We start from the raw sequence: 26,195 nt of genomic DNA, 5'->3' as shown, positions 1-26,195 counted from the left end.
AGCTTAATATTCTCTGTAGTGGCGTCCAAAAATATTCAAAGAAAACTGGTGCGCCAGCCTATCACGTAGTTTTGTACGGGATCATTTCTATTGATCTAACATATCAGTTTTTGCACTAAATTGGTTTTAGAGCCGGATCAGAAAATGTTACTCACACATAATTATTCGATACACATCTAACTGCATGTGGTAGTAGTCACACTGCTAGCTATTTGGATTTATATACAGGCATGGCCGAAAGTGTTGGCACCCTTGAAATTGTCGCAGCAAATGAAGTACGGTATTTCTCCCAGAAAATTATTGCAATTACACGTTTTGTTATACACGTTTATTTCCTTTGTGCTTTAGAACAACAGGGAAAAACTGAAAAAAGGCAAATTGGACATAGTTTCACACAAAACCCCAAAAATGGGCCAGACAAAATTGTTGTCACCCTCTACTTAATATTTGGTTGCACAACCTTTGGAATAAATAACTGCAATCAATCGCTTCTTGTCACACACGTGGATCGCGGACCCACTGTGACACAGGCAGGGCTTACCCAGGAGATTCGCAGCTACTGTAATTGGCTACCTGGTGTTCCAGGATGTCCATCCTGACAGCACCACCAGGAGGTTGTCCTTCTTATCCTTGATAGGGACAGGAACACAGAAGAGGTTAAATAGCCCCTCCCCACTAACACCCTTCAGTGTTTTTCCTGTCCCTATCAGGGACAGACACGGAGGAGCGCAGCAGTGCATGGAGTACTCGTTAGGCCGGCGTGGAAGCTTCGGGACCCGGTGTAGCAGCAGCTCCCGGGACAAGCGGTGCCCTCTCCAGAGGGTTCCCCGGCGGAGGAGGCAGAATGGATCCCCTCCGCAGCAGCGCTGATACTGCTGGGGTCGAGCTGGTGTTATGCGAGGCTTAGGTCGAAGGAGGCTGACAAAACCCGGGCCCCTGCGGAGTCCCTCAAACTAGGGAAAACCCTGTCTGACCCTCAACCCAGGGTTTTTGCTAAAGGTGCAAATGCCTGAGCCTCCAGCCTCTCCTTATCTCCTGCTCAGCCCTAAGCTGAACCCTCCACCCTCCACCCAGTGAGTTGTCAAACCACCAAAACCCACACAGTAATGACAGACAGGGAGAACTCAAACCACACCGCGCCGCAACCACACAGGACAATACTATAATGTGAATAGGGCAAAACAAAGCACAAATATAGGAAGGCGAAAAGGTAACAACGGATCATACGACACCAGCTATGAATTTCTCTCTCCAACACCTCCACTCCAGACCGGAACCACTTGGCACAAAACACAAGCTATAATCGGCGACGCCCACAGGCCAGCACGACTATTTAAAGACCGTGGGCGTGACCAAACATCCCACCTGATTTCCAGCTAGATTAACCCCAGATAACCTGAGTAAAATCAAGCCGGCGCCACTGAGGCTATAGTGGACGGAGATGGAACTACCGCTGCCTGCCGGACGCTGTGGTGTGAACAGCGTCCGACATGACAGTACCCCGTCTTCTACGAGGGACCCCAGGGCCCTCAAGACTCATAGGACCCGGCTTGTCCGGATGACGGCGGTGAAAGGAACTGACCAGCCGCTCCGCATGTATGTCTGAGGCTGGAACCCAAGACCTCTCCTCCGGACCATACCCCCGCCAGTGCACCAAATACTGAAGAGTATGGCCAGACAGGGAGAACTCAAACCACACCGCGCCGCAACCACACAGGACAATACTATAATGTGAATAGGGCAAAACAAAGCACAAATATAGGAAGGCGAAAAGGTAACAACGGATCATACGACACCAGCTATGAATTTCTCTCTCCAACACCTCCACTCCAGACCGGAACCACTTGGCACAAAACACAAGCTATAATCGGCGACGCCCACAGGCCAGCACGACTATTTAAAGACCGTGGGCGTGACCAAACATCCCACCTGATTTCCAGCTAGATTAACCCCAGATAACCTGAGTAAAATCAAGCCGGCGCCACTGAGGCTATAGTGGACGGAGATGGAACTACCGCTGCCTGCCGGACGCTGTGGTGTGAACAGCGTCCGACATGACAGTGGTAGTTCCATCTCCGTCCACTATAGCCTCAGTGGCGCCGGCTTGATTTTACTCAGGTTATCTGGGGTTAATCTAGCTGGAAATCAGGTGGGATGTTTGGTCACGCCCACGGTCTTTAAATAGTCGTGCTGGCCTGTGGGCGTCGCCGATTATAGCTTGTGTTTTGTGCCAAGTGGTTCCGGTCTGGAGTGGAGGTGTTGGAGAGAGAAATTCATAGCTGGTGTCGTATGATCCGTTGTTACCTTTTCGCCTTCCTATATTTGTGCTTTGTTTTGCCCTATTCACATTATAGTATTGTCCTGTGTGGTTGCGGCGCGGTGTGGTTTGAGTTCTCCCTGTCTGGCCGTACTCTTCAGTATTTGGTGCACTGGCGGGGGGTATGGTCCGGAGGAGAGGTCTTGGGTTCCAGCCTCAGACATACATGCGGAGCGGCTGGTCAGTTCCTTTCACCGCCGTCATCCGGACAAGCCGGGTCCTATGAGTCTTGAGGGCCCTGGGGTCCCTCGTAGAAGACGGGGTACTGTCATGTCGGACGCTGTTCACACCACAGCGTCCGGCAGGCAGCGGTAGTTCCATCTCCGTCCACTATAGCCTCAGTGGCGCCGGCTTGATTTTACTCAGGTTATCTGGGGTTAATCTAGCTGGAAATCAGGTGGGATGTTTGGTCACGCCCACGGTCTTTAAATAGTCGTGCTGGCCTGTGGGCGTCGCCGATTATAGCTTGTGTTTTGTGCCAAGTGGTTCCGGTCTGGAGTGGAGGTGTTGGAGAGAGAAATTCATAGCTGGTGTCGTATGATCCGTTGTTACCTTTTCGCCTTCCTATATTTGTGCTTTGTTTTGCCCTATTCACATTATAGTATTGTCCTGTGTGGTTGCGGCGCGGTGTGGTTTGAGTTCTCCCTGTCTGTCATTACTGTGTGGGTTTTGGTGGTTTGACAACTCACTGGGTGGAGGGTGGAGGGTTCAGCTTAGGGCTGAGCAGGAGATAAGGAGAGGCTGGAGGCTCAGGCATTTGCACCTTTAGCAAAAACCCTGGGTTGAGGGTCAGACAGGGTTTTCCCTAGTTTGAGGGACTCCGCAGGGGCCCGGGTTTTGTCAGCCTCCTTCGACCTAAGCCTCGCATAACATTATAATCGGCCACGCCCACAGGCCAGCACGACTATTTAAAGACCGTGGGCGTGACCAAACATCCCACCTGATTTCCAGCTAGATTAACCCCAGATAACCTGAGTAAAATCAAGCCGGCGCCACTGAGGCTATAGTGGACGGAGATGGAACTACCGCTGCCTGCCGGACGCTGTGGTGTGAACAGCGTCCGACATGACAGTGGTAGTTCCATCTCCGTCCACTATAGCCTCAGTGGCGCCGGCTTGATTTTACTCAGGTTATCTGGGGTTAATCTAGCTGGAAATCAGGTGGGATGTTTGGTCACGCCCACGGTCTTTAAATAGTCGTGCTGGCCTGTGGGCGTGGCCGATTATAATGTTATGCGAGGCTTAGGTCGAAGGAGGCTGACAAAACCCGGGCCCCTGCGGAGTCCCTCAAACTAGGGAAAACCCTGTCTGACCCTCAACCCAGGGTTTTTGCTAAAGGTGCAAATGCCTGAGCCTCCAGCCTCTCCTTATCTCCTGCTCAGCCCTAAGCTGAACCCTCCACCCTCCACCCAGTGAGTTGTCAAACCACCAAAACCCACACAGTAATGACAGACAGGGAGAACTCAAACCACACCGCGCCGCAACCACACAGGACAATACTATAATGTGAATAGGGCAAAACAAAGCACAAATATAGGAAGGCGAAAAGGTAACAACGGATCATACGACACCAGCTATGAATTTCTCTCTCCAACACCTCCACTCCAGACCGGAACCACTTGGCACAAAACACAAGCTATAATCGGCGACGCCCACAGGCCAGCACGACTATTTAAAGACCGTGGGCGTGACCAAACATCCCACCTGATTTCCAGCTAGATTAACCCCAGATAACCTGAGTAAAATCAAGCCGGCGCCACTGAGGCTATAGTGGACGGAGATGGAACTACCGCTGCCTGCCGGACGCTGTGGTGTGAACAGCGTCCGACATGACAGCTGGTTGCTCCCCATCGGGTCACATCCCCTCAGAGGGCTCTGCGCCGCAGCAGCTGCTGCTCCAGGCTGCAGGACGCCGGCGCCTCGTGCCCTGGTTTACGGCACACTGCGTCATCGAGGGGCGTGCCGGTGATGACTTCCGGGGGTGGGGCCAGCATGGCGGCGTCCAGCGCGACGCGGTCCCGGGCAAACAGGGATCCCACCGAGGGCGGCGTCACATGGATTCCGGTGTCCCATGCATGGAGGGGCGTCGGGAAAGGTGGGGATTCAGACCCGTGCAGATTGGTGCACCGGGAGCATGCGCAGCAGGGCAGCCACATCAGCAGCAGCAGCTGGGCTCGGAAGGAGGACGAATCAGATGCCTTGAAGCTGGATAATGCGACTACTTAAGACACACTGACGGACAGCACACTGACTCAGTAAAGATGGAAAGTGGTAGCCGTTCAGACGTCCAATCCCTAGAGCCAGCTCCGGACTATGTGAGTAAAGGGGTTAGTAGGGTCCCTTACAGGTTTCCATACACAGACACACAGGACCCTCTCTCCTATATATTTTTTGCAGGCAAATGAAGCACCTATGCAATCCACCTCGGCCACCAGGAAGAAAACTAATAAATGCCCCCTATGCTCAGCCAGCTTCTCCAGCTTCCAGCTTCTGGACATGCAAAAAAATTATGTGAGGACTGCCTATCAGGACTCCTCAAACAGGAGCAGTCCTCTCTCCTGGACAATATAAAATCTATGATCCGAGAAGAGGTGCAGTCCACAGTCGCAGCACTTGTACCATCACAGTCCCCACGTCCTAAGAGGCCCAGATGGGAGCTGGAACAGAGTTCTGAGTAAGGAGAGGTATCAGACTACTCCTATCCTGACTCCCGGCGAATATTCCTCGGCAGCTCGTCCAAAAGAAAGGAAGAGATACCTTTTTTCCATGGAAGACACTGACACACTCCTACAGGTGGTCCGAAATACAATGAATGTAGAAGATTCTTCAGAACCACGAACAACCCAAGATAAGATGTTCGGAGGGCTAAGAGCCCGCAGAAATACAGTATTTCCGATTAATAAACATATAACTGCGATGTTATTGGAAGAATGGGAAGAATCGGGGAAGAAACTGATAGTCCCAAAGGACTTCAGGTACCGTCTTCCTTTTGATCCAGAAGAGACAAAAGTGTGGGAGACAGTTCCGAAGATCGACATACCTGTAGCCAGAGTGTCGAAGAAAACGGCTATCCCCTTTGAGGATTCGCCCGGCCTGAAAGATCCGATGGATAAGAGATCAGAGGACCTCCTCAAGAAAGCCTGGGAAGCATCAGCAGCCGTTATGAAGGCTAACATAGCAGCCACCTCGGTAGCCAGATCAATGAGCTTATGGGTGAGCGAGCTAGAAGACCAAATTAGGGATAAAACCCCCAGAGAGGAGATCCTAAAATCAGTGCCTCTCATGAGAATGGCTACTGTAACAACCCTGTTGGCATCACTGCATGGCCTCCCATCCCCCCGCACACCAACTTACTCACTGCTCCAGGTCATGCAGTGATTTCTGTCTGCTGCCAGCTCCATGCGCTATGCCTCTTGTCTCCTGCTTTCTCTCTTCATGTTTCCTGACTGTGTGTATAGGGGGGCGGTGCCTGAACTCTCTGCATCTTATGGAGTCAGGGTGCACCTGGCTAATGTGTCTCTGACCAATTACCTAGAGCCCTCTACTATTTGGGCCTGCCCCATCCACTGGAACATTGCCTGTGCAATGTCTAAACTCAGTTAGTATCTTGCTACTGAGCCTGCCAGGTCCTCTCCTGTGTATCTCCTCCTTCTCTGGAGGAATACTCCTAGCCTTGCTTAGTATTCTCTGTCTGCCCGCCAGGAGGTAGAATATCCTGGTCTCTGTGTCTCCGTCCTAGCTTTGTCTTATACCTAACCTCCCGCCCTCCAGGAGGCAGCATTTCCTGGACCTGTACCTTGTCTCATGCTGTCTCCCTGTCTGAACTCTGGCCTACCTTTGTCATCTTGTCTGTGGCTTCTTTCCTTGCTGTGTCTTTCCTTGTGTCCTCCCTGTTTGTGCTCTGTACCCTTGTGGCTTCGCCTGCTCTGCACCCTTGCGGCTCCACCTGCTCTGCACCCTTGCGGCTCCTCCTGCTCTGCACCCTTGCGGCTCCGCCTGCTCTGCACTCCTGCGGTTCCACCTACTCCGCACTCCTGCGGCTCAGTTCCTAACCTGTTCCAACATACTCCACTAGTTCCTGCCTATACCGGTACCTGCACCTGCTGTGTGAACAGGCCCCTACCTCTTCCTTCTCGTACCACGCCAGACTGCCCTGTGTCTCGTCTGTGCCAGCCTTCCCTGTGTCTCGTCTGTGCCAGCCTGTCCTGTGTCTCAAGCCGTGCCTGCCTGTCCTGTGTCTCAAGCCGTGCCCGCCTGTCCTGTGTCTCAAGCCGTGCCTGCCTGTCCTGTGTCTCAAGCCGTGCCCGCCTACCCTGTGTCTTAGCCGTGCGTGCATGTCACTCGCACCTGATCAAGTGTCCTGTCCCCGAGTGGGATCAGCAGTCACAGTCAGACACCACCCTGGAGTGGCACCTGGCAGCTGCCTGCCGCACAACCTGACCTCAACATTGGAGGCACCAGAGAAGACCAAGGCAGCTGTCTTAGTCACGCCCCTTCCAGGGTAGTCTGGTTTGTGGCACAGTGGGGCCAAAACCCTCTGGCTCGCGCCAATCAGCCAAGGTGCGAGCGTGACAGCTACCGACTTCATGGCGGACGCCTCGGCGGAATCAGTCCGTTTTGCCGCAATAAATAATGCCCTGTCTAATGCAGCAAGACTAGCACTGTGGCTGAGATCTTGGACAGGAGACACTCAGTTGAAAAACAAACTGTGCTCTATACCCTTCTCAGGACTCCACGTTTTCGGGCCCGTATTGGACGAGCTACTCGAGAAAGCTTGCGACAAAAAGAAGGGCTTTTCGGAGGAAAGGACTAAAAGAATGCCTTTTTTTTCGGAGGACCCTCTCCCATCCCAGACAGGACTATAAGGGAAAGGGAAAGTCCGGTAGGTGGAGCTACACAAAAGGAGGAAGATGGAGAAGTTCTACTCAAGAGCAGAAGGCAAGACCTAACAGAGAATGATGCCAGGAAGATAGGAGGGAGGATATTACCCAAAACCTGTGGATTCGGAATACGGACGTAGAAGGTTACATAATCGAGTTCACCGAGCGACCGCCCAGGAGATACTGCGCAACCCAGATCGAGTCTCAAGTGACCCACCAAAGACTGTTAAAAGACGTGTGAGACCTAATAGAGGTAGGGGCCATAACCCGGGTTCCCAATGCTCAGAGATTCCAGGGTCACTACTCAACATTGTTATCCATAAAAAAAACCAGGAGGAGAATACCGAACCATAATAAATCTCAAACCACTAAATCGGTGGGTGACCTACAAGAGATTCAAGATGGAATATCTGAAAACAGTCATACCATTAATAAAGAATGACTCGGTCATGAGCACCCTAGATTTAAAGAGTGCCTACTACCACGTGCCCATCCACATATCACACCAGAAATTCCTCAGGTTCGCGATAAAAGATCACTGGAGGATACAAGACTACCAGTTCCGTTGCTTACCATTCGGACTTGCCTCTGCACCCCTGGTCTTCACAAAACTTATAGCAGAGATCATGGCCCATCTAAGGGAAAGAAATATCCTCATCATACTGTACCTGGACGACCTACTGCTAATGGCAGACTCTCCACAACAGATGGAGCAGGACCTTACATCCACCATATCAATCCTACAGATTCTAGGAAGGGTAATAAACTGGAAGAAGTCAAATCTAAAGCCAGAAAGAGAGAAAGTATTTCTCGGAGTCATACTAAACTCGGGAAAAGAATGTTCTTTTCTTCCCCTGCACAATTAGCAGGCAATCAAACAAGAGGTCTAGAAGGTCCAGAAACGCAAGTACGTCTCCATAAGGAAGGCCATGAGAGTCCTGGGTCTCATGACTTCATGCATATCCAGTGTACAGTGGAGCCAATTTCATTCAAGGATCTTGCAAAAAGAAGTTTTGGCAACCTGGAACGGCAGAGAAGCATCACTGCACACAAACATGAGACTCTCCGAGGAAGGAAAGTAGTCCATATCCTTGTGGATGAACACACAAAACCTTGGAAAAGGAAGATCCTGGAGACTGTTGCCATGTACATACATCACTACCGACTCCAGTCTCAGAGGCTGGGGGGCTCACATGGAAGGTCGATACCTCCAAGGGGCATGGGGCCCATCAATACGCAACTGGTCCTCGAATTACAGAGAGCTCAGAGAGGTCTGAGAGGCACTAAAGACATGCCAAAAAGAACTGAGGGGTCAGAATGTCAAGCTTTTCTCGGACAACTCAACTACGGTTGCCTTCCTTCAACATCAAGGAGGCCCCAGACACCTTCACCTACAGGACCTAGCACACAAAATCTTTTGCTGGGCAGAACAGACAATAGCATCAATTACGGCAGTCCACCTGAAGGGATCCAAAAATCAGGTAGCGGACTTCCTGAGCAGAGAGAAGGTCCAACCTTCAGAATGGTCACTAAGCGAAGAAGTCTTCAGACATCTATCCCAACACTGGGGGACACCAGAGATCGATTTATGCGCCACAAAGAAAAATTCAAAAACAAAGAAATTCTTTTCTCTCAACCTGGCAGACAACTCAATAGGAGTAGATGCTTTGGCTCAGGAATGGAACATGGAGCTCGCTTACGCCTTCCCGCCACTCCCTCTTATACCAAGGGTCTTAAGAAAGATCCAGGAAAGCAGAGCATCAATAATATTGATTGTTCCTTACTGGCCCAAAAGAAGCTGGTTCTCCCTACTAAAATGGATGGCACGGGAAGATCCGATACTACTACCAGCGAGACGGGACCTTTTAACTCAAGGACCCCTAGTACATCAGAGACCAGAAATGCTACAACTATCGGCCTGGATCCTGAGGCAGAGATCCTGAAATCAAATAGACTCTCCGACCCAGTAATATCTACTATGCAGAATAGTAGGAAGCCGGTAACCTCAGCCATATACCGGAAAATCTGGAAAACATTCTGTTCTCAATGTAAAGTGCCAGTATCAGTCACCCAGGGTCCAAATATTCCTCATATTCCCGACTTTCTCCAGGTGGGCTTTGACAGAGGACTAAGGCCTAGTACGCTGAAAGTACAAGTGTCAGCCTTAGGTTCATACTTTGACTTTCCTCTAGCAAATCATCCCTGGGTAATGAGGTTCATAAAAGCCACACAGCGTATGAGACCCACAATCCGTAGCTCGATACCACCTTGGGATCTCAGCTTGGTCCTAAATGAGCTACGCAAGAATCCGTATGAACCACTAGAGCAGGCCCTCTTAAGATCAGTGGCATTCAAAACCCTCTTCCTAGTAGCAATAACTATTGCTAGACGCATAGGGGAGATTCAGGCCCTGTCTATAGAGCATCCATATTTAAAGATCCAGGAAGACTGCATCGTCTTAAAATTAAATCAGGCCTTTCTTCTCAAAGTGGTTACAGATTTCCATCATAGTCAAGAAATAGTACTACCTGCTTTCTGACAGAATTACAACAATGAGAAAGAACGCTTTCTCCACCTCTTGGACGTTAAAAGAGCCATCCTTCAATACTTAGCTCACAAAAGACTGGAGAGTAGACTCTAACCTCCTTATCCAAATGGCAGGCAAAAACAGAGGGAAGAAGGCATCGAAAGCTACCCTGGCTAGATGGTTGAAGTCAACTATCAGTGCAGCATATGTGTCGGCGGGGGAGACTCTGCCAGAAAACCTTAGGGCCCATTCTCTAAGATCCATTTCTGCCTATGGGCAGAGAGCGCGGGAGCATCCATGGACCAGATATGCAAGGCCAGAACCTGGTCTAAATTTAATACCTTTTGTAAACATTATAAATTAAATGTTTCTGGAAATCATCAAACAGCCTTTGGGAGGAAAGTCCTCCAGGCTGTAATCCCACCCTAGTTGGAGTAATTTGGTAATTCTCCTGGTGGTGCTGTCAGTAGGGACGTCCTGGAAAGTAGGAATTAGTCCTACCGGTAATGGTATTTCCAGGAGTCCATCATAACAGCACCCCTTATATACCCTCCCTTGGACTTCCAGTCTGATATGTGATGTAACATGTGTAGAAAGAAGTTCAACAAAATTGCGTTGTATCCATCCTGGTGTGGTACTTAGAAAATCACTGAAGGGTGTTAGTGGGGAGAGGCTATTTAACCTCTTCTGTGTTCCTGTCCCTATCAAGGATAAGAAGGACAACCTCCTGGTGGTGCCGTCATGATGGACTCCTGGAAATACCATTACCGGTAGGACTAATTTCTACTTTCGCTAGAGCACCTGATGGTGGAATTAGGCTTGAGTTGCAGGTAGTAGCCAGGGACCATTCCTAGCCAGTCCCCATTACTGCAGCTGCTGACCCCAGGGGTCAGGATCGCAGACACAGACACGGACTCGGAGTCACTGGCAGGACAGGATTTGGACTTTGTTCAGATAAAACATTTTCTGAGTCACCAGGCAGAACAGACACTGACTCGGAGTAACAGGCGGGACAGGTTTCGGACACTTGAACAGGCTCCGACAGTATGGACTCTAGAATGCTGACCAAGACAGACAATGGTGCTGGTTCAAATAACGCTAGAACGTTCTAGGTTCGGGTACTGCAGGAGCCACTTCAGGTTCAGTTACCGCTGGTACTGCTTCAGGCACAGGTACTGCCGGAGCGGCTTCAGACTCAAGTACCACCGGTGCTGCTTAAAGTTCAGGTAGTGTCGGTGCGGCTTAAGGTATGACTACCACTAGTGTGGCTTCAGGTTCAGGTACTGCTGGAGTGACTTCAGGTTCAGGTACCACCAGAGCGGCTTAAGATTTAGGTACCGCCGCTGCGGTGTCAGGCTCAGGTACTGCTGGTGCAGCATCAGGAACACGTACTGCTAGTGAGACTTCAGGTTCAGGTACCGCCACAGCAGGTTCAGGTATGGCGGTAGTGGCTTCAGGTACCACCGGTCAGGCTCAGGTACTCTCCACTGGGGAGCGTGCCTTATAATACTTCATGTCTCCCAGGTGTTGGCTGGAGGTATTTCCAAAGTGCATATGCTGCCCTTTAAGACCCGGGAGTGCGCACACTATGTGTGCTGACAGGAGACCTGTGTGGTGTGCGCAGAACCAGAGCAACAGGGATCAAGGACAGTGCTGGCAGGGACATCAAAATACTCACCACTCTGGTCGAAAGAAGGGAGAGGGAGCACAAAGATGCCTTCTCCCAACAGAATTGTTAAGATTTCTCCACAGATGTTCAATGGGATTTAGATCTTGACTCATCAATTTTTCAGTTCGTCTTGAGGTATGTTTTGGGTCATTGTCCTGCTGGAAGACCGAAAGCCTAGGATGCAAATCCAGCTTTTTGACATTGGGCACTACATTGTGACCCAAAATCCTTTGGTAATCTTCAGATTTCATGGTGCCTTGCACACAGTCAAGGCACCCAGGTCCATAGGCAGCAAAACAACCCCAAAACATCTTTGAAACTCCACCATATTTGACTGTAGGTACTGTGTTCTCTTTGTAGGCCTCATCCGGTTTTGGTAAACAATAGAATGATGTGCATTACGAAAAAGCTCTTTGCCCAAGATGCTTTCCCAGAAGGATTATGGTTTACTCGCATACATTTTGGTAAACTGCAGTCTAGATTTTTTACGTCTCCTAGGTCTACTGCCATAGTGTTTCATTCAAATGTTGTTGGATGGTTTGAGCTGACACCGATGCACACTGAGCCTGTGAGAATTTCTTTGCAGCTTGATTGGGGCTACTTGTCCACTATCCGGACTATCAAGCATTGCAACATTTCATCAATTTTTCTCTGACATTCATGTCCAGGGAGATTAGCTACAGTGCCATGGGTTGTAAACTTCCTGATTTTGTTGCAGACCATGGACAAAGGAGCATCAAGATCTCTGGTGATGGACTTCTCCTTTTTCTGTTCTCCATGCTTAGTGTGGCATCCGCAGACACACAATGCAAAAATTGAGTAAATTTCTCGCCTTTTTATCTGGTTTTATGTGTGATTTTCATATTGATCACACCTGCTACTTACCACAGGTGAAACAAAGTTGTTTACCCATGTTTTTGGAAAGGTGCCAACAATTTTGTCTGGCCCATTGTTGGGGTTTTGTGTGAAATTATGTTCAATTTGTCTTTTCTCTGTTTTTTCTGTTTCAATACACACATAAGAAATAAACATGTGTATAACAAAAAATATGTTGATGCAATCTTTTTCTGGGAGAAATACTTCGTTATGGAACGATTTCAAGGGTGCTGACACTGCTGCTATTTTTTCCTTAACCCAATTACAATTAAAGAAAAACTCACAGATGAGCACTGCCTCAAGGACACAATTTTTTTGCTGCATATCTGTTTTACTAGTCAAATTTTACATCCTGTAAGTCATATGCGAGGGTCACTATGTGTCCTCCAGGATGTGTAAAAAAGCATATGGAGGCTGGGAGAGTGCATTGCAGTTACAGGCATAGCTGTGATTGCAAGGCAGAATAGAAGTGTTGATCTTGGGCAAGCTATTTGTCCAAGGCGGATTTAAGAAAACCTGCCGTGGGCTTGTATTTTTAAAATGGACTACAGGATGGTAGTGGGGCGGTCCTTCCCCGGCTCCAGGCTTTCCATGTGGCCTATGGTCACAGGTTCTGTTGCAGAAACCCTGCAGTAAAGGGGTGGGGTGTGTCAGTTTTGGTTTTGCAAGCAGGCAGAGCAGAAGGCTTTGCAAAGCTCAACCTGTGTGAGGCAACACAGGGCCAAGCGGAGCCAAAAGGACTGGCACCCTCAGCATACACGGCGGTGCAGTTGACCACGGTATCAGCTCACAGACTGTCTTGGTTTTCCTGGCTGCGATCTGGAGGATACCACGAGCTGTGCACTGTTGGAGTTTGGACATTAAACACATTGGCTGTGAACTTTCCAGTGGTCACTGCCTGTTTGTCACACTGCACAAACCCTGCTGCACTACATATGGTGGAGAATGCAGGCAGTGTGAACTGAGGCATACCCCAAACGTGCTGCATGTCAGTAGTTAAGCCGGCAACGCTACAGCTCAAACTTGCTGACAAGATGGAAGAGCTTTTAAAGCAGTTGGTCCTCGCTCAGCAACGGCAACATGAACACCACCAACAGCAGCTGCAGTGTCAGCGGCAACAGCAAGAGCAGCAGCAACGGCAGCAGAAGATATTTAACCAGCAACAGCAGCAGACAAATAACCTCTTGTTGCAGCAGATCGCGGCTATGCAAGAGGTGGCCCCACCAGCAACCTCAATCCCTGCGGAGGCTCAGTATAAAGTTTGGTCAGCCTTAAGGAAGATATTAATAATAATAATAATAATCTTTATTTACAGTGGGGAAAAAAAGTATTTAGTCAGTCACCAATTGTGCAATTTCTCCCACTTAAAATGATTAGAGAGGCCTGTAATTGGCATCATAGGTAGACAACAACTATGAAAGTCAAAATGAGAAAACAAATCCAGAAAATCACCTTGTCTGATTTGGCAAGATTTATTTTTCAAATTATGGTGGAAAATAAAAATTTGGTCACCTAAAAACATGCAAGAGTTCTGGCTCTCACAGACCTGTAACTTCTTCTTTAAGAGGCTCCTCTGTCTTCCACTCATTACCTGTAGTAATGGCACCTGTTTGAACTTGTTGTCAGTATAAAAGACACCACCTCAAACAGTCACACTCCAAACTTCACTATGGTGAAGACCAAACAGCTGTCGAAGGACACCAGAAACAAAATTGTAGCCCTGCACCAGACTTGGAAAACTGAATCTGCAATAGGCAAGCAGCTTGGTGTGATGAAATCAACTGTGGGAGCAATAATAAGAAAATGGAAGACATACAAGACCACTGATAATCTCCCTCGATCTGAGGCTCCACACAAGATCTCACCCCATGGGGTCAAAATGATCACAAGAACGGTGAGCAAAAATCCCAGAACCACACGGGGGGACCTAGTGAATGACCTGCATAGAGCTGGGACCACCGTAACAAAGGCTACCATCCGTAACACACTACGCCACCAGAGACTCAGATCCTGCAGTGCCAGACGAGTCCCCCTGCTTAAGCCAGTACATGTCCGGGTCCATCTGAAGTTTGCTAGAGAGCTTTTGGATTATCCAGAAGAGTATTGGGAGAATGTCATATGGTTTGATGAAACTAAAGTAGAACTCTTTGGTAGAAACAAAACTTGTCATGTTTGGAGAATACAGAATGCTGAGTTGCATCCAAAGAACACCATACCTACTGTGAAGCATGGAGGTCCTTACCCAACTGGGGGTTAATACATACGTGTGGGCTCAATGGGTATTCCAGTGGTCTTTTGTGGAGACTCATCCTGCCAGGTTTCATGTAAATGAGTTGCTGCAGCTGGTTGAAAAATGGCTCCAGCCTGAGACCTTAAATACTTTCCAGATGGTAGAATGGGTGGTGGTCGACCGGCTGGTGAGGGCTCTGCCAGCAGCCATAAAGCATTGGCTGGGACAAGGGGACTTGTGCACGCTGGACCAGGTGGTAGGACTGATTGAGCAGTATACAGCCACTCAGGACTTTATATGGGACATTGCTCCACTTCGGCTGTCACATAAGGCCCCTCCAGCTCAGAAGCCTGGGAAAAATCCATGACCCTCCTCTGGGGCCAATGCCGACTAAGACCGTACTGAGGGGGTATCCCGAAAGAAGAGTGACAACAGACCCGTCTCCCTGAAATCAGCCCGAAGGTTCCCACTTGTCACAGCTATTAAGTGTTGGCGGTGTCATGAGACCGGACATATGGCTGCCAACTGCCCCCTAACAACTGAGCCCATGGATTATGGGTATACTCACCAGGTGTCTATGTATGCCCAGCCAGTCTGTACCGCCACTACGGGCACTGCCGGCAGCGAACTCCAACTGTGCCAGGTAGTCATCAATGGGTACCAGACGGAGGATCTCTTGGACTCGAGGAGCTTAGTGACTCTGGCTCATGGGTCCCTTGTTGCCGGGGACAACCCCAGTGGACGTAAAGTGTGGGGGAGTAGGTATCCATGGGGAACTCCGAGAGTACCCGACCGCAGAGGTTACTATTTCCACACTGTGTGGAGTAATCAAACATGTCATGGGAATGACTGTATTGGTAAGAGACTTGCCTGTTGTGAGTTCATTTTCCCCTTCACTACTGAGGCCCGAGGAACTCCCTCTTCTGGTAGAGAAAGGTAGTGAGCCTGATTATCAAACACCTGAGTTTGATGATGATGACTGGCTGAGTGGAGTTACTGACTGGATATAAGGCTGCCGACGCCCTTCTGCCCTGCGGGTGATTTCTCTGTGGGATCCTTGGAGACCAGTCTGAATTCCTGCTCTTCTAAAGCTAAGTTTTCTGCTCGGCTTTTTGCATTTGTGCTTTGACTTTGTTTTGCTTTGTTTTTCTGGATTTCTGCCATTCCCTGCTGGGGTGAGCTGAAATCCTTTAGCTCTGTCTTCTGAAAATACCTGAGTGCTGATTTAGTTTTTGAAGCCTAGCTGCTTCAGGGTCTTTTTCCATATCAGCTGTTGGCTTATGTCTTTGATAGGGTTTTGGCAGATTGCAGACAGCAACCTTCCTTTCCTTTTCTGTTTAGTTAGCTTGGGCCCCATCGTTTGCTCAGCCTATCTTTCTATCTGTGTGAGTGTTTTTTCATCTTGCTTCACCGTCATTATATGTTGGGGGCTGCCTTTTACTTTGGGGTCTGCTCTGGGGCAGATTAGATTTCCTTTTCTGTCTTTAGGCTATCTAGCGCTCCGGCTGTGATCGAGGGGTCTAGGGCATCGTAGGAACCCCCCACGGCTACTGCTAGTTGTGTTGATAGGTTCAGGGGTCTGCAATCTGATAGTTGCCAACTTCTCTGGTTTTCTGGACGTAGCTTCTATTTTTGTGTCTGCCTCCTACGGTGACTCTGTCATAACACTTGCCCCTGTTCTGGTCCCTGTGGGAGAACAGGCTTAACCCTCCCAAGATAAAAGTTATTCTGGGAGCGGAACCCAAAGATCCTGAGTCAGGGACACCTGCCGTAGGGTCGCCAACATAGGGACAGAGTGTAACCCCGATAGTCTTCTCCTAGAGGTATTGGCAGGAGAGGTCGAGGAGACCCCACGATCCCTGATTTGAAGGCGTCCCCTGGTAAGTTCGAGGCGCGAGAAAGGGTGGTTGAATTAATGGAATAGCTGAGAAACCAGGTGCTGAGGCAGTTTTTCCTAGCATGTGATCCACGAGGAGTTGTACCAGGTAGATAATGTCCATGATGAGATGGTGGAACAGCTAATGATGCCCCAACCTACCGTCGGGTGGTGCTCGACATTGCTAAAACCCAAGCGCTAGTGAAAGGACTCAAGCATCGGCAAAAGTGTGCCAAAACCGCTGCGGAACCGCAGCAAAATCCGCAGCGTGTGCACACAGCCTGACTGTCGTGGAAGGCCAAACCAATAGGGCAAAATTAATTCTTCTCAATATTAATATTGATAATTTTATTATTAATTGTATCAGAATTTAATATATTGAGCAGAATTAAGTATGCTGACACCCCCTATATATCATTTGAACCCAAGCACAACCCCTTCTGTATATTGTATGAGCCCCCGAACAGCCTCCCTATATACACTGTATGAGCCCCCCAACAGCCTCCCTATATACACTGTATGAGCCCCCCAACAGCCTCCCTATATACACTGTATGAGCCCCCCCAACAGCCTCCATATATACACTGTATGAGCCCCACACAGCCTCCCTATATACTGCATGAGCCCCACACAGCCTCCCTATATATGGCATGAGCCTCACGCAGCCTCCCTATATATGGCATGAGCCTCACGCAGCCTCCCTATATACGGCATGAGTCCCACACAGCCTCCATCCATATATATGGCATGAGCCCCACACAGCCTCCCTATATACACTGCATGTTGCCCCCATAGCTCCCCATGTGCAGCATGTCACCCCCATATGCAACACCATGTGCAGCAGCAGCCCCATATCACCCCCTCTCATGTCACCCATGACCCACCCCAGGTGTGCAGCACCATGTCGTCACCCACCCTAGGTGTGCAGCACCATGTCGTCACCCACCCTAGGTGTGCAGCACCATGTCGTCACCCACCCTAGGTGTGCAGCACCATGTCGTCACCCACCCCAGGTGTGCAGCACCATGTCGTCACCCCCATATCCATCCCATATCCACCCAAATGGCCCATACACATAAGGAAAAAACAGCACATATTCACCTCGTCCCGTTCCCTGTCACTGTGCTTCACTCCCTGCCTCCGCTGCACGGACTCTCCGGAGTAAACAGGTGACGCCATGATGTCATTTCATTGTGTCAGCTGTTTCACACACTGGTGGAGGAAGTGGCTGGAGGCCCCTCCTCCACCAAAGGAGTCAGCAGCGCCGCGGCGCACATGGAAGCAGCGAGTGGTCAGGCAGGCAACGTGTGGCCCGTGGTCGTGGACCTTTGATTTCCAGCACCATGGCTGTCTCGTTCTGGATGTGGCCCGCGAGCCGCACTTTGCCCAGGTCTGCTCTATAATGTGGATGTGACCGTCTGTAATGTGGATTTGAACCTCTGTAATATGAATCTGACCCTCTAAAATGTGGATGTGACCCTCTAGGTTACAGTGTGCCACAGACCCACAGGCCAGACTCAGTCCCACTCCTACTCCAGTTCCTGCTGCCCAGTGCCTGCGCCCTGCGGTAAGTGTTGTCCACGTCCAATATTATCCCAATTTGTTAATTGACTGACCATATTTGACCAATTCATTATTTTCTACCTGTAATATACATACTGATGTTTGGGGAACTTCCTTAAGTTGATGTTTGATCCCAGGTGCTGTGTGCACTTTGGCAGCGTGGCTATATTACACTTGCACATGCACTTGCGTTAAACTGCATTTTGGTGCCATAATGCACACATAATGGATTGTGCTATTGTGACTTTATTGTAATGACATTTATGCCTGGTGACCCATGCTTTTTTACCAGGGTCAATTGTCCTTTTTGGTCTATATTAACCGTATTTGTAATTATTAATAATTTGGGGGGGTTGCATACATACTGCTGCAGAGTGCTGATAGTGGCCATCTTAGTCAGGTGCAGTGCAGTGCAGTGCTCATGTGATAATGAATTCATCTATTCTCTCATGCAAAGAAAGTAATGTGATGTCCACATGGAGAGTAATTAAATACCTGAGTGGTGCTGCAGTGTGTTATAGTGCCATTGTCTGGACTTTGCAACCTCCTGCCCCGATGTGCGAGGCAGGAGGCTGCAAAGTCTAGACAACGTCACAGTAAGGTTGCCGCTGTGTGCACATGTTGCAGATTTAGATGCGTTTCCACAGCATTTTTGGCCCAACTGGCCCAAGTCATATTGTTAGTGAGTGTAGCTTTATGCCTGAAATGTCATATTGACCTTTACTGTGTAGCCGTCCTGCTGCTTCTATTATTTAATTTTTTTTTTTCTATGGTGGTAGTTTGTAGTTTATAACTAAATATGGAGAGTGGAAAATCAAAGAGAGGTAAAGGTGGTGCTCAGAAAGCTCGAGAGAAAAGGATGAAAGAGCTTGATTTAGCTGGAAAGGATCCAAAACAAATGAGACTGTCTTTTAATGTGGTATGTAAATAGTTAATTGATCAGAATACAGATCAGGGTTGCCAGCTTTCCATAAATTCTGGGACAGTCCATAAAAATAGAGCGCCCCTTCCTTTAGTGTGTCCTGTCATTTGAAGCTTGATGAGGTTTCGTAGGTTTTGGTGATTTAACAAATTGCAGTAAATGTTGCTAATGTCTTCAATAGTATCAAAGCTGTAGATAGAAATAATTTATATTCTTTATTCATTAGGGTTTTCAATTTCTGGCTGTGTGACTTTTCATTAAGTTATACAGATAAAATAAAAAATATTTAATTGGCAACCCTGATTTTGTTTCAGCTGGTTATAAGACATATATCTACTGTCCTTTTGTAAGTGTGGCATTTAAAATGTAAATGAAAAATGCCAAGTTACATAATCTTTTTTAAAGGGAACCTGTCAGCTGTTTTGGCCGATGTAAGATGCGGCCGCTGCCTTTCAGGGCTTATCTACAGTATTATATAATGCTGTAGATAAGCCCACGATCTGACCTACAAGAGAAGAAAAATAAGTTTTTGTATACTCCCCCGGGGGGGGGGGCGTCCAGTCCGAATGTCGCAGGTCCGAGTACGGCGCCTCCCATCTTCTTGCGATGCCGCCCTCCTGCTTGCTTCATGGTCCTCGGCATCGCACTCCTGCACAGGCGTACTAATCTGCCCTGTTGAGGGCAGAGCAAAGTACTGCAGTGCTCAAGCGCCGGGAAAGGTCAGAGAGGCCCGGGCAGGTGCAATGCAGTACTTTACTCTGCACTCAACAGGGCAGATTAGTACGCCTGCGCAGGAGTGCGATGCCGAGGACCATTAACCTCTTCACGACCGCCCACAGTAGATAAACGTTGGCGCTTGCTGGGCTTTGTGCAGCGCCGACGTTTATCGGTTTTGTGCCCCCCGGGACCCCCACATACCTTCCAACGCGGGGATCCCGGTGCGCAATGCATGCTGGGACCCCCGACGTCATCGAGACCTGATTGGTTCAGGTCCCGATGACGTCAGCGTCACAGCAGCCAATGGGAGCGATCGCTGGGAAAGCTGCTTGTTTCCCGGCGATCTCCCTCATTGTAACGCGGCTTCTCCCTCTGATCTAACACTGACAGCTGATCAGAGGTGAAGCAGCGTTATTGTGTGACTAGATCGCTGCCTGGCACAGCTGATCGCTGCCTGGCACAGCTGTGCCAGGCAGCGATCTTGTCACCCAGTAACGCTGCTTCACCTCTGATCATCTGTCATTGTGAGATCAGAGGAGAAGTCGCGTTATTATGTGCCAGGCAGCGATCTTGTCACATAGTAACGCTGCTTCTCCTCTGATCTCACACTGACAGATGATCAGAGGTGAAGTGGCGTTACTATGAGTCAGATCGCAGGGCAGCGATCTTGTGACAAAAATAAAAAAAAAAGTAAAAAAAAAGTAAAAAAAAAAAAATGCAGGGGCTAGGGCTAGGGCTAGGGTTAGGGCTAGGGCTAGGGTTAGGGTTAGGGTTAGGGTTAGGGCTAGGGTTAGGGCTAGGGTTAGGGCTAGGGCTAGGGCTAGGGCTGGGATTAAGGTTATGGGTGTGTTGGTGTTAGGTTTGTGGTTAGGGTTATAGTTAGGGCTGAGATTAGGGTTAGGGGTGTGTTGGGATTAGGGTTGGAATTAGAATTGGGGGTTTCCACTGTTTAGGTACATCAGGGGCTCTGTAAATGCAATATGACGCCCGCAGACCATTCCATCAAAGTCTGCATTTCAGAACGTCACTACTTCCCTTCCGAGCCCCACCGTGTGCCCAAACAGTAGTTTTCTCCCACATATGGGGTACCAGCATACTCAGGACTCAGGACAAATTGGACAACAACTCTTAGGGTCCAATTTCTCCCGTTACCCTTGTGAAAATAAAAATTGGGGGCTAAAAGATCATTTTTGTGGAAAAAAAATGATTTTTTTATTTTCACGCCTCTACATTATAAACTTTACTGAAACACTTGGGGGTTCAAAGTGCTCACCACACATCTAGATAAGTTCCTTGGGGGGTCTAGTTTCCAAAATGGGGTCACTTGTGGGGGGTTTCCACTGTTTAGGTACATCAGGGGCTCTGCAAACGCGACATGACACCCACAGACCATTCCATCAAAATCGGCATTTCAGAACGTCACTACTTCCCTTCCGAGCCCCACCGTGTGCCCAAACAGTAGTTTTCTCCAACATATGGCGTACCAGCGTATTCAGGACAAATTGGACAACAACTCTTAGGGTCCAATTTCTCCTGTTACCCTTGTGAAAATAAAAATTGGGGGCTAAAAGATCATTTTTGTGGAAAAAAAAATGATTTTTTTATTTTCACGCCTCTACATTATAAACTTTACTGAAACACTTGGGGGTTCAAAGTGCTCACCACACATCTAGATAAGTTCCTTGGGGGGTCTAGTTTCCAAAATGGGGTCACTTGTGGGGGGTTGCCACTGTTTAGGTACATCAGGGGCTCTGCAAACGCGACATGACACCCGCAGACCATTCCATCAAAGTCTGCATTTCAGAACGTCACTACTTCCCTTCCGAGCCCCACCGTGTGCCCAAACAGTAGTTTTCTCCAACATATGGCGTACCAGCATACTCAGGACAAATTGGAAAACCACTCTTAGGGTCCAATTTCTCCTGTTACCCTTGTGAAAATAAAATTTGGGGGCTAAAAGATCATTTTTGTGGAAAAAAAATGATTTTTTTTTATTTTCACGGCTCTACATTATAAACTTTAGTGAAACACTTGGGGGTTCAAAGTGCTCACCACACATCTAGATAAGTCCCTGGGGGGGTCTAATTTCCAAAATGGGGTCACTTGTGGGGGGTTTCCACTGTTTAGGTACATCAGGGGCTCTCCAAATGCGACATGGCATCCGATCTCAATTCCAGCCAATTCTGCATTGAAAAAGTCAAACGGCACTCCTTCCGTTCTGAGCTCTGCCGTGTGCTCAAACAGTGGTTTAGCCCCACATACGGGGTATTGGCGTATTCGGGAGAAATTGCACAAAAAATTTAGTGGTTCATTTTCTCTTTTTACACTTGTGAAAATAAAAAAAAATGGTTTTGAAGTAAAATGTTTGTGAAAAAAAGTTAAATGTTTATTTTTTCCTTCCATATTCCATTCATTCATGTGAAGCACCTGAAGGGTTAATAAACTTCTTGAATGTGGTTTTGAGTACATTGAGAGGTGCAGTTTTTAGAATGGTGTCAATTTTGGGTATTTTCTGTCATATTGACCCCCCAAACTCACTTCAAATGTGAGGTGGTCCCTAAAAAAAATGGTGTTGCAAATTTTGTTGTAAAAATGAGAAATCGCTGGTCAACTTTTAACCCTTATAACTTCCTAAAAAAAAAAAATTATGTTTCCAAAATTGTGCAGATGTAAAGTAGACATGTGGGAAATGTTATTTATTAACTATTTTGTGCGATATCACTCTGATTTAAGGGCATAAAAATTAAAAGTTTGAAAATTGCAAAATTTTCTAAATTTTTGCCAAATTTTGATTTTTTTAACAAATAAGTGCAGATCATATCTAAAAATTTTTACCACCATCATGAAGTACAATATGTCATGAGAAAACAATGTCAGAATCAGTAGGATCCGTTGAAGCGTTCTAGAGTTATGACCTCATAAAGTGACACTGGTCAGAATTGAAAAAATTGGCCCGGTCACGAAGGCAAAAACAGGCTCGGGTGCGAAGGGGTTAAGGAAGCAAGAGGACAGCAATCATAAGATGGGAAGCTCCAGACCTGCGACACGCATCAGATTATCTTTCAGGTCGGACTAGGGGCATATATTTGGCATTATAGAATGCTGTAGATAAGCCCTGAAAGGCAGTGGCTGCATCTTATAGCGGCAAAACGAGGTGACAGGTTGCCTTTACAAAATGGCAGTAGATCGTAGGGCTGTATGCAGTCACTCTTACTAGTTTATAAAATAAATAACTTGTTACTTTATCTACTTCTTTAAATTTATGGCAGAAAATGTATAAAGGTACCAATCGTATACAAACATTTTTAAAAAATGTTTGAAGGCTTCTGGGCTTCCAGTCATTGGGGGTACAGGTGCTGAGGCATTCCCCGATTAGTCAAAAGAATGCTCTGAGATGCCTAGCTCCTGCAAGAGCCGAGTGCATAGAGCATTATATGGCCTCAATAGTAAGTCTATTGGTCCACATACCTCTCTGGCATGAGATACATTTTTGAGTCTTCTACAATAACCATAAGTGTGCAGTCAAAGGGCCGTATAAGTCGTATTGAAATCTGCCCACAGTATACAGATTGGCCTGCAGCTTTCCCAAGCAGAGCATGGCAGATACATATGCAGCTGTCATGCTCGGCTCAAGAGAGCTGCGGGCCATGGTAGCATTGAGGGCAAATTTCAGTCCGACTTATATGGCCCTCTAACTGCGCCTTCGAAGAGATATGATATAGCATGCTTTAACATAATTACAATGTTAAAGAAAGATATTTCAAATATTATGCTAAGAATAATGGTAGCGATTGTAAGAGTGAACGTATAGCACCCAATGTTTGCATGGAGTTTTACTTTGTTTGAGTTCATGCATTTTCTTGAGCATGTTACGCTCATTTGGTTTCTGAACGAATATCTTTAATCCGCAGTAACACCTAAATGTATGATCATTTTCCTTATCCACTAAAAATGGTTGAGCTTTTGGCAGTATGAAGACCAATCAAATGTCACCATGTCCATATTGCTTTAAAGATTTACACTTTACAAATGTTTCATAGTGAAAGTCATAGAAAAAAAAACTCTTGTCACATCCCAAGGCTACTGATGGGCCAGACCTTTATTGGTTTAGGTGGTAGTGCGGCATTAAAGCGCTATAAGCCAAAGACCTTTGTTTTTACTGACATAATTCTTATGTTAGGGAACCGATGAAACCCAAAAAAAGTAATACTGAGGAGATTTTGGCTGATCCAAGTGAACTTTCAAGCTCTCCTAAAATGTTACATACAAATGAAGGAGATTTAGATGCTAATGCAAGTGATATGGAGGTTTTCCCTGCAAGCAGCTCACAGCAGAGCTTTCAATCACAATCACACAGTGCTTCCCAAGAAGAACAAATGAACCTTCCAGAGCAAGAGGTCACCATGATATCAGAAAGCAATGACATGGATGTAGTAAAATCTACTAGCCATACATTTGTGTTATCTTCATCAAGTTCTATTGCTGAAAAAATTGCATTTGTTGAACAACATCCTTATCAACCTACTACCTTGGATTGCGACCACATCCCATTTAAGGAGGCAGCTTTCTATTATCGTAGGAAACAAAATGGAGATCATGTTATGCACTCTTGGCTAACCTTGAAGGTGATAAATAGAAAAATTGAAGCATTTTTCTGCAGCATATGCATTGCCTTTTCAAATGCTGCTTCACCTTTTATTGAAGGCTCTACAAATTTTAAACACTGCTACCAAGCAGTTGCAAAACATGAATTATCAAACGGTCATTGTGATGCCGCTAATGCATACCTCAATGCAAAGAAAAACAAAACCATTGACATATTAATAAACACAGATCAAGCTTCAGAACGAAAGAAGGAAGTACTTCTGAATATTGAAGTCATGAAACGCATTTTTGATGTGGTAAAACTATTAGGGAAACAAGGCTTGCCATTTTGTGCCCATGGAACCAACGAGTCACTCTACAACCTTAACAACAGTGAAATTAACCATGGCAATTTTTTGGAAATGATCTTACTGTTATCCCATTATGATGTACCATTAAAAAATCACCTTGAAAAAAGTATTCAACAGAGTGAAAAAAGAAAAAAACGTTTAGCAAAAAGAAGAAGAGATGGGAAAATGGCAGTTGGTCGTGGAAGTTTAGTGACTTTTTTATCATACAAGACCTGTAATAATGTTGTTATGGCAGTGGTTCATTGTGTAAAGCAAGCCATAGTTTCTGGAATTGGTGAAAAGAGATTTAGCATCCAAGTTGATTCCACTCAAGATGCTGGGATTGTAGATCAAGCAACAGTTGTCATAAGGTATGTGAAAAATGAAGAAATTCAGGAACGACTCATTTCTGTTCTTCCAGTTAAAGATGCATCTGGTCAAGGATTTAATGAACTGTTAATGGCTAACTTCAAAGTACTTGGACTTGACTACCATAAGATCGCTGGAGAATCATTTGATGGTGCAGCAAATATGCGAGGTTCATATGTAGGCTTACGAGCACAGATTGCTAAAGAAGTGCCCGACTCTATTTACATCTGGTGCTACAGTCACATCCTCAATCTCTGTATCTCCGATTGTTGTGAGGTCCTTGAGGCAAAAAACTTTTTTGGACTGTTAAATCGCATGGCATCCTTTATTGGAGATTCACACAAGCGAATGAACATTTGGGGAGAACAACTTCAAAAACGCCATGGTCATGAAAAACTTTTAAGATTACAGAAAATTGGAGAGACAAGATGGTGGGCAAAGGAGAAGGCCCTTAATTGGCTATTTGGGGAGAAACAATCTCTTTTTCTGGATGCCACTGAGGTTTTATTTTTAATCTCACAAATGCCCAACTGTGATTCAAGAACTGCTTCTGAGGCTACATCCCTGTATGAAAAGCTGTGCGAGTTCAAGACCATTTTAACAGCAAACGTGTTTCTTCCTATTTTTGACGTTATCGGCCCTGTTTCAAAATATTTGCAGACAAGTGGCCTTGACTTTATGGTAGCATGGACAATGATCGAAAGTGCAATTGACCAGCTTAAGAAGATAACATTTGAACATATTAAGGAAACTGCTACACAGTTTGCATTAACAATGAATGATCTAATATCGAGTCACGATATTTCATTCTTGGAGATTGAAACAGAGATCCAAGTAAAGAGGACTGGCAGAAAGAAAAGAATGGCAGGTGAAAGCTCAGTTGATGAACGTCCAGCTGACGAAACACAACGTTTTCGTGTGGAAGTATACAGGCCAATTTTAGATCAAATTTTGACAAGCCTCACTGAAAGATTTTCAGAAAATAAACAGTTGATAATTGATACGCAATTTTTGCATCCCAAATATTTTGAAAATATTCGAAATGACCCCAACCAACTCAAGGAAGGCACCCTAACAAGAATCTCTGAATTATCAAAAGTTAATGAAGAAGCTCTTATTACTGAGCTCAGAAGTTTTGCAAACCTCTTTCCTAAGTTGATGATACACTTGGATGAACCAGAAAAAACAACTGTAGCTACAGAAGAAGATGGAGGAGATGGAGATGAATGGGGTGTACCTACAGACATTGTCAACACTAAATGCAAGTCATGTAAAAATTGCTTCCTCTGCTGTCACCGATTACTCTTGAAGTACAA

General features: G+C 46.9%; 1 protein-coding gene across 1 annotated transcript in view; it reads right to left on the bottom strand.

Annotated features, from left to right (window-relative positions):
* Positions 1 to 26,195, bottom strand: part of LCK (LCK proto-oncogene, Src family tyrosine kinase) — a 175,044-nt gene that overhangs the window by 112,369 nt on the left and 36,480 nt on the right. The gene's annotated exons all lie outside the window — the stretch shown is intronic.

Source organism: Dendrobates tinctorius, unplaced genomic scaffold (assembly GCF_039654945.1).
Source record: "Dendrobates tinctorius isolate UK_male_01 unplaced genomic scaffold, ASM3965494v1 ptg000183l, whole genome shotgun sequence".
Lineage (NCBI taxonomy): Eukaryota > Metazoa > Chordata > Amphibia > Anura > Dendrobatidae > Dendrobates > Dendrobates tinctorius.
The sequence above is the reverse complement of the archived record's forward strand: the minus strand, read 5'-3'. Positions and strand labels throughout refer to the sequence as shown.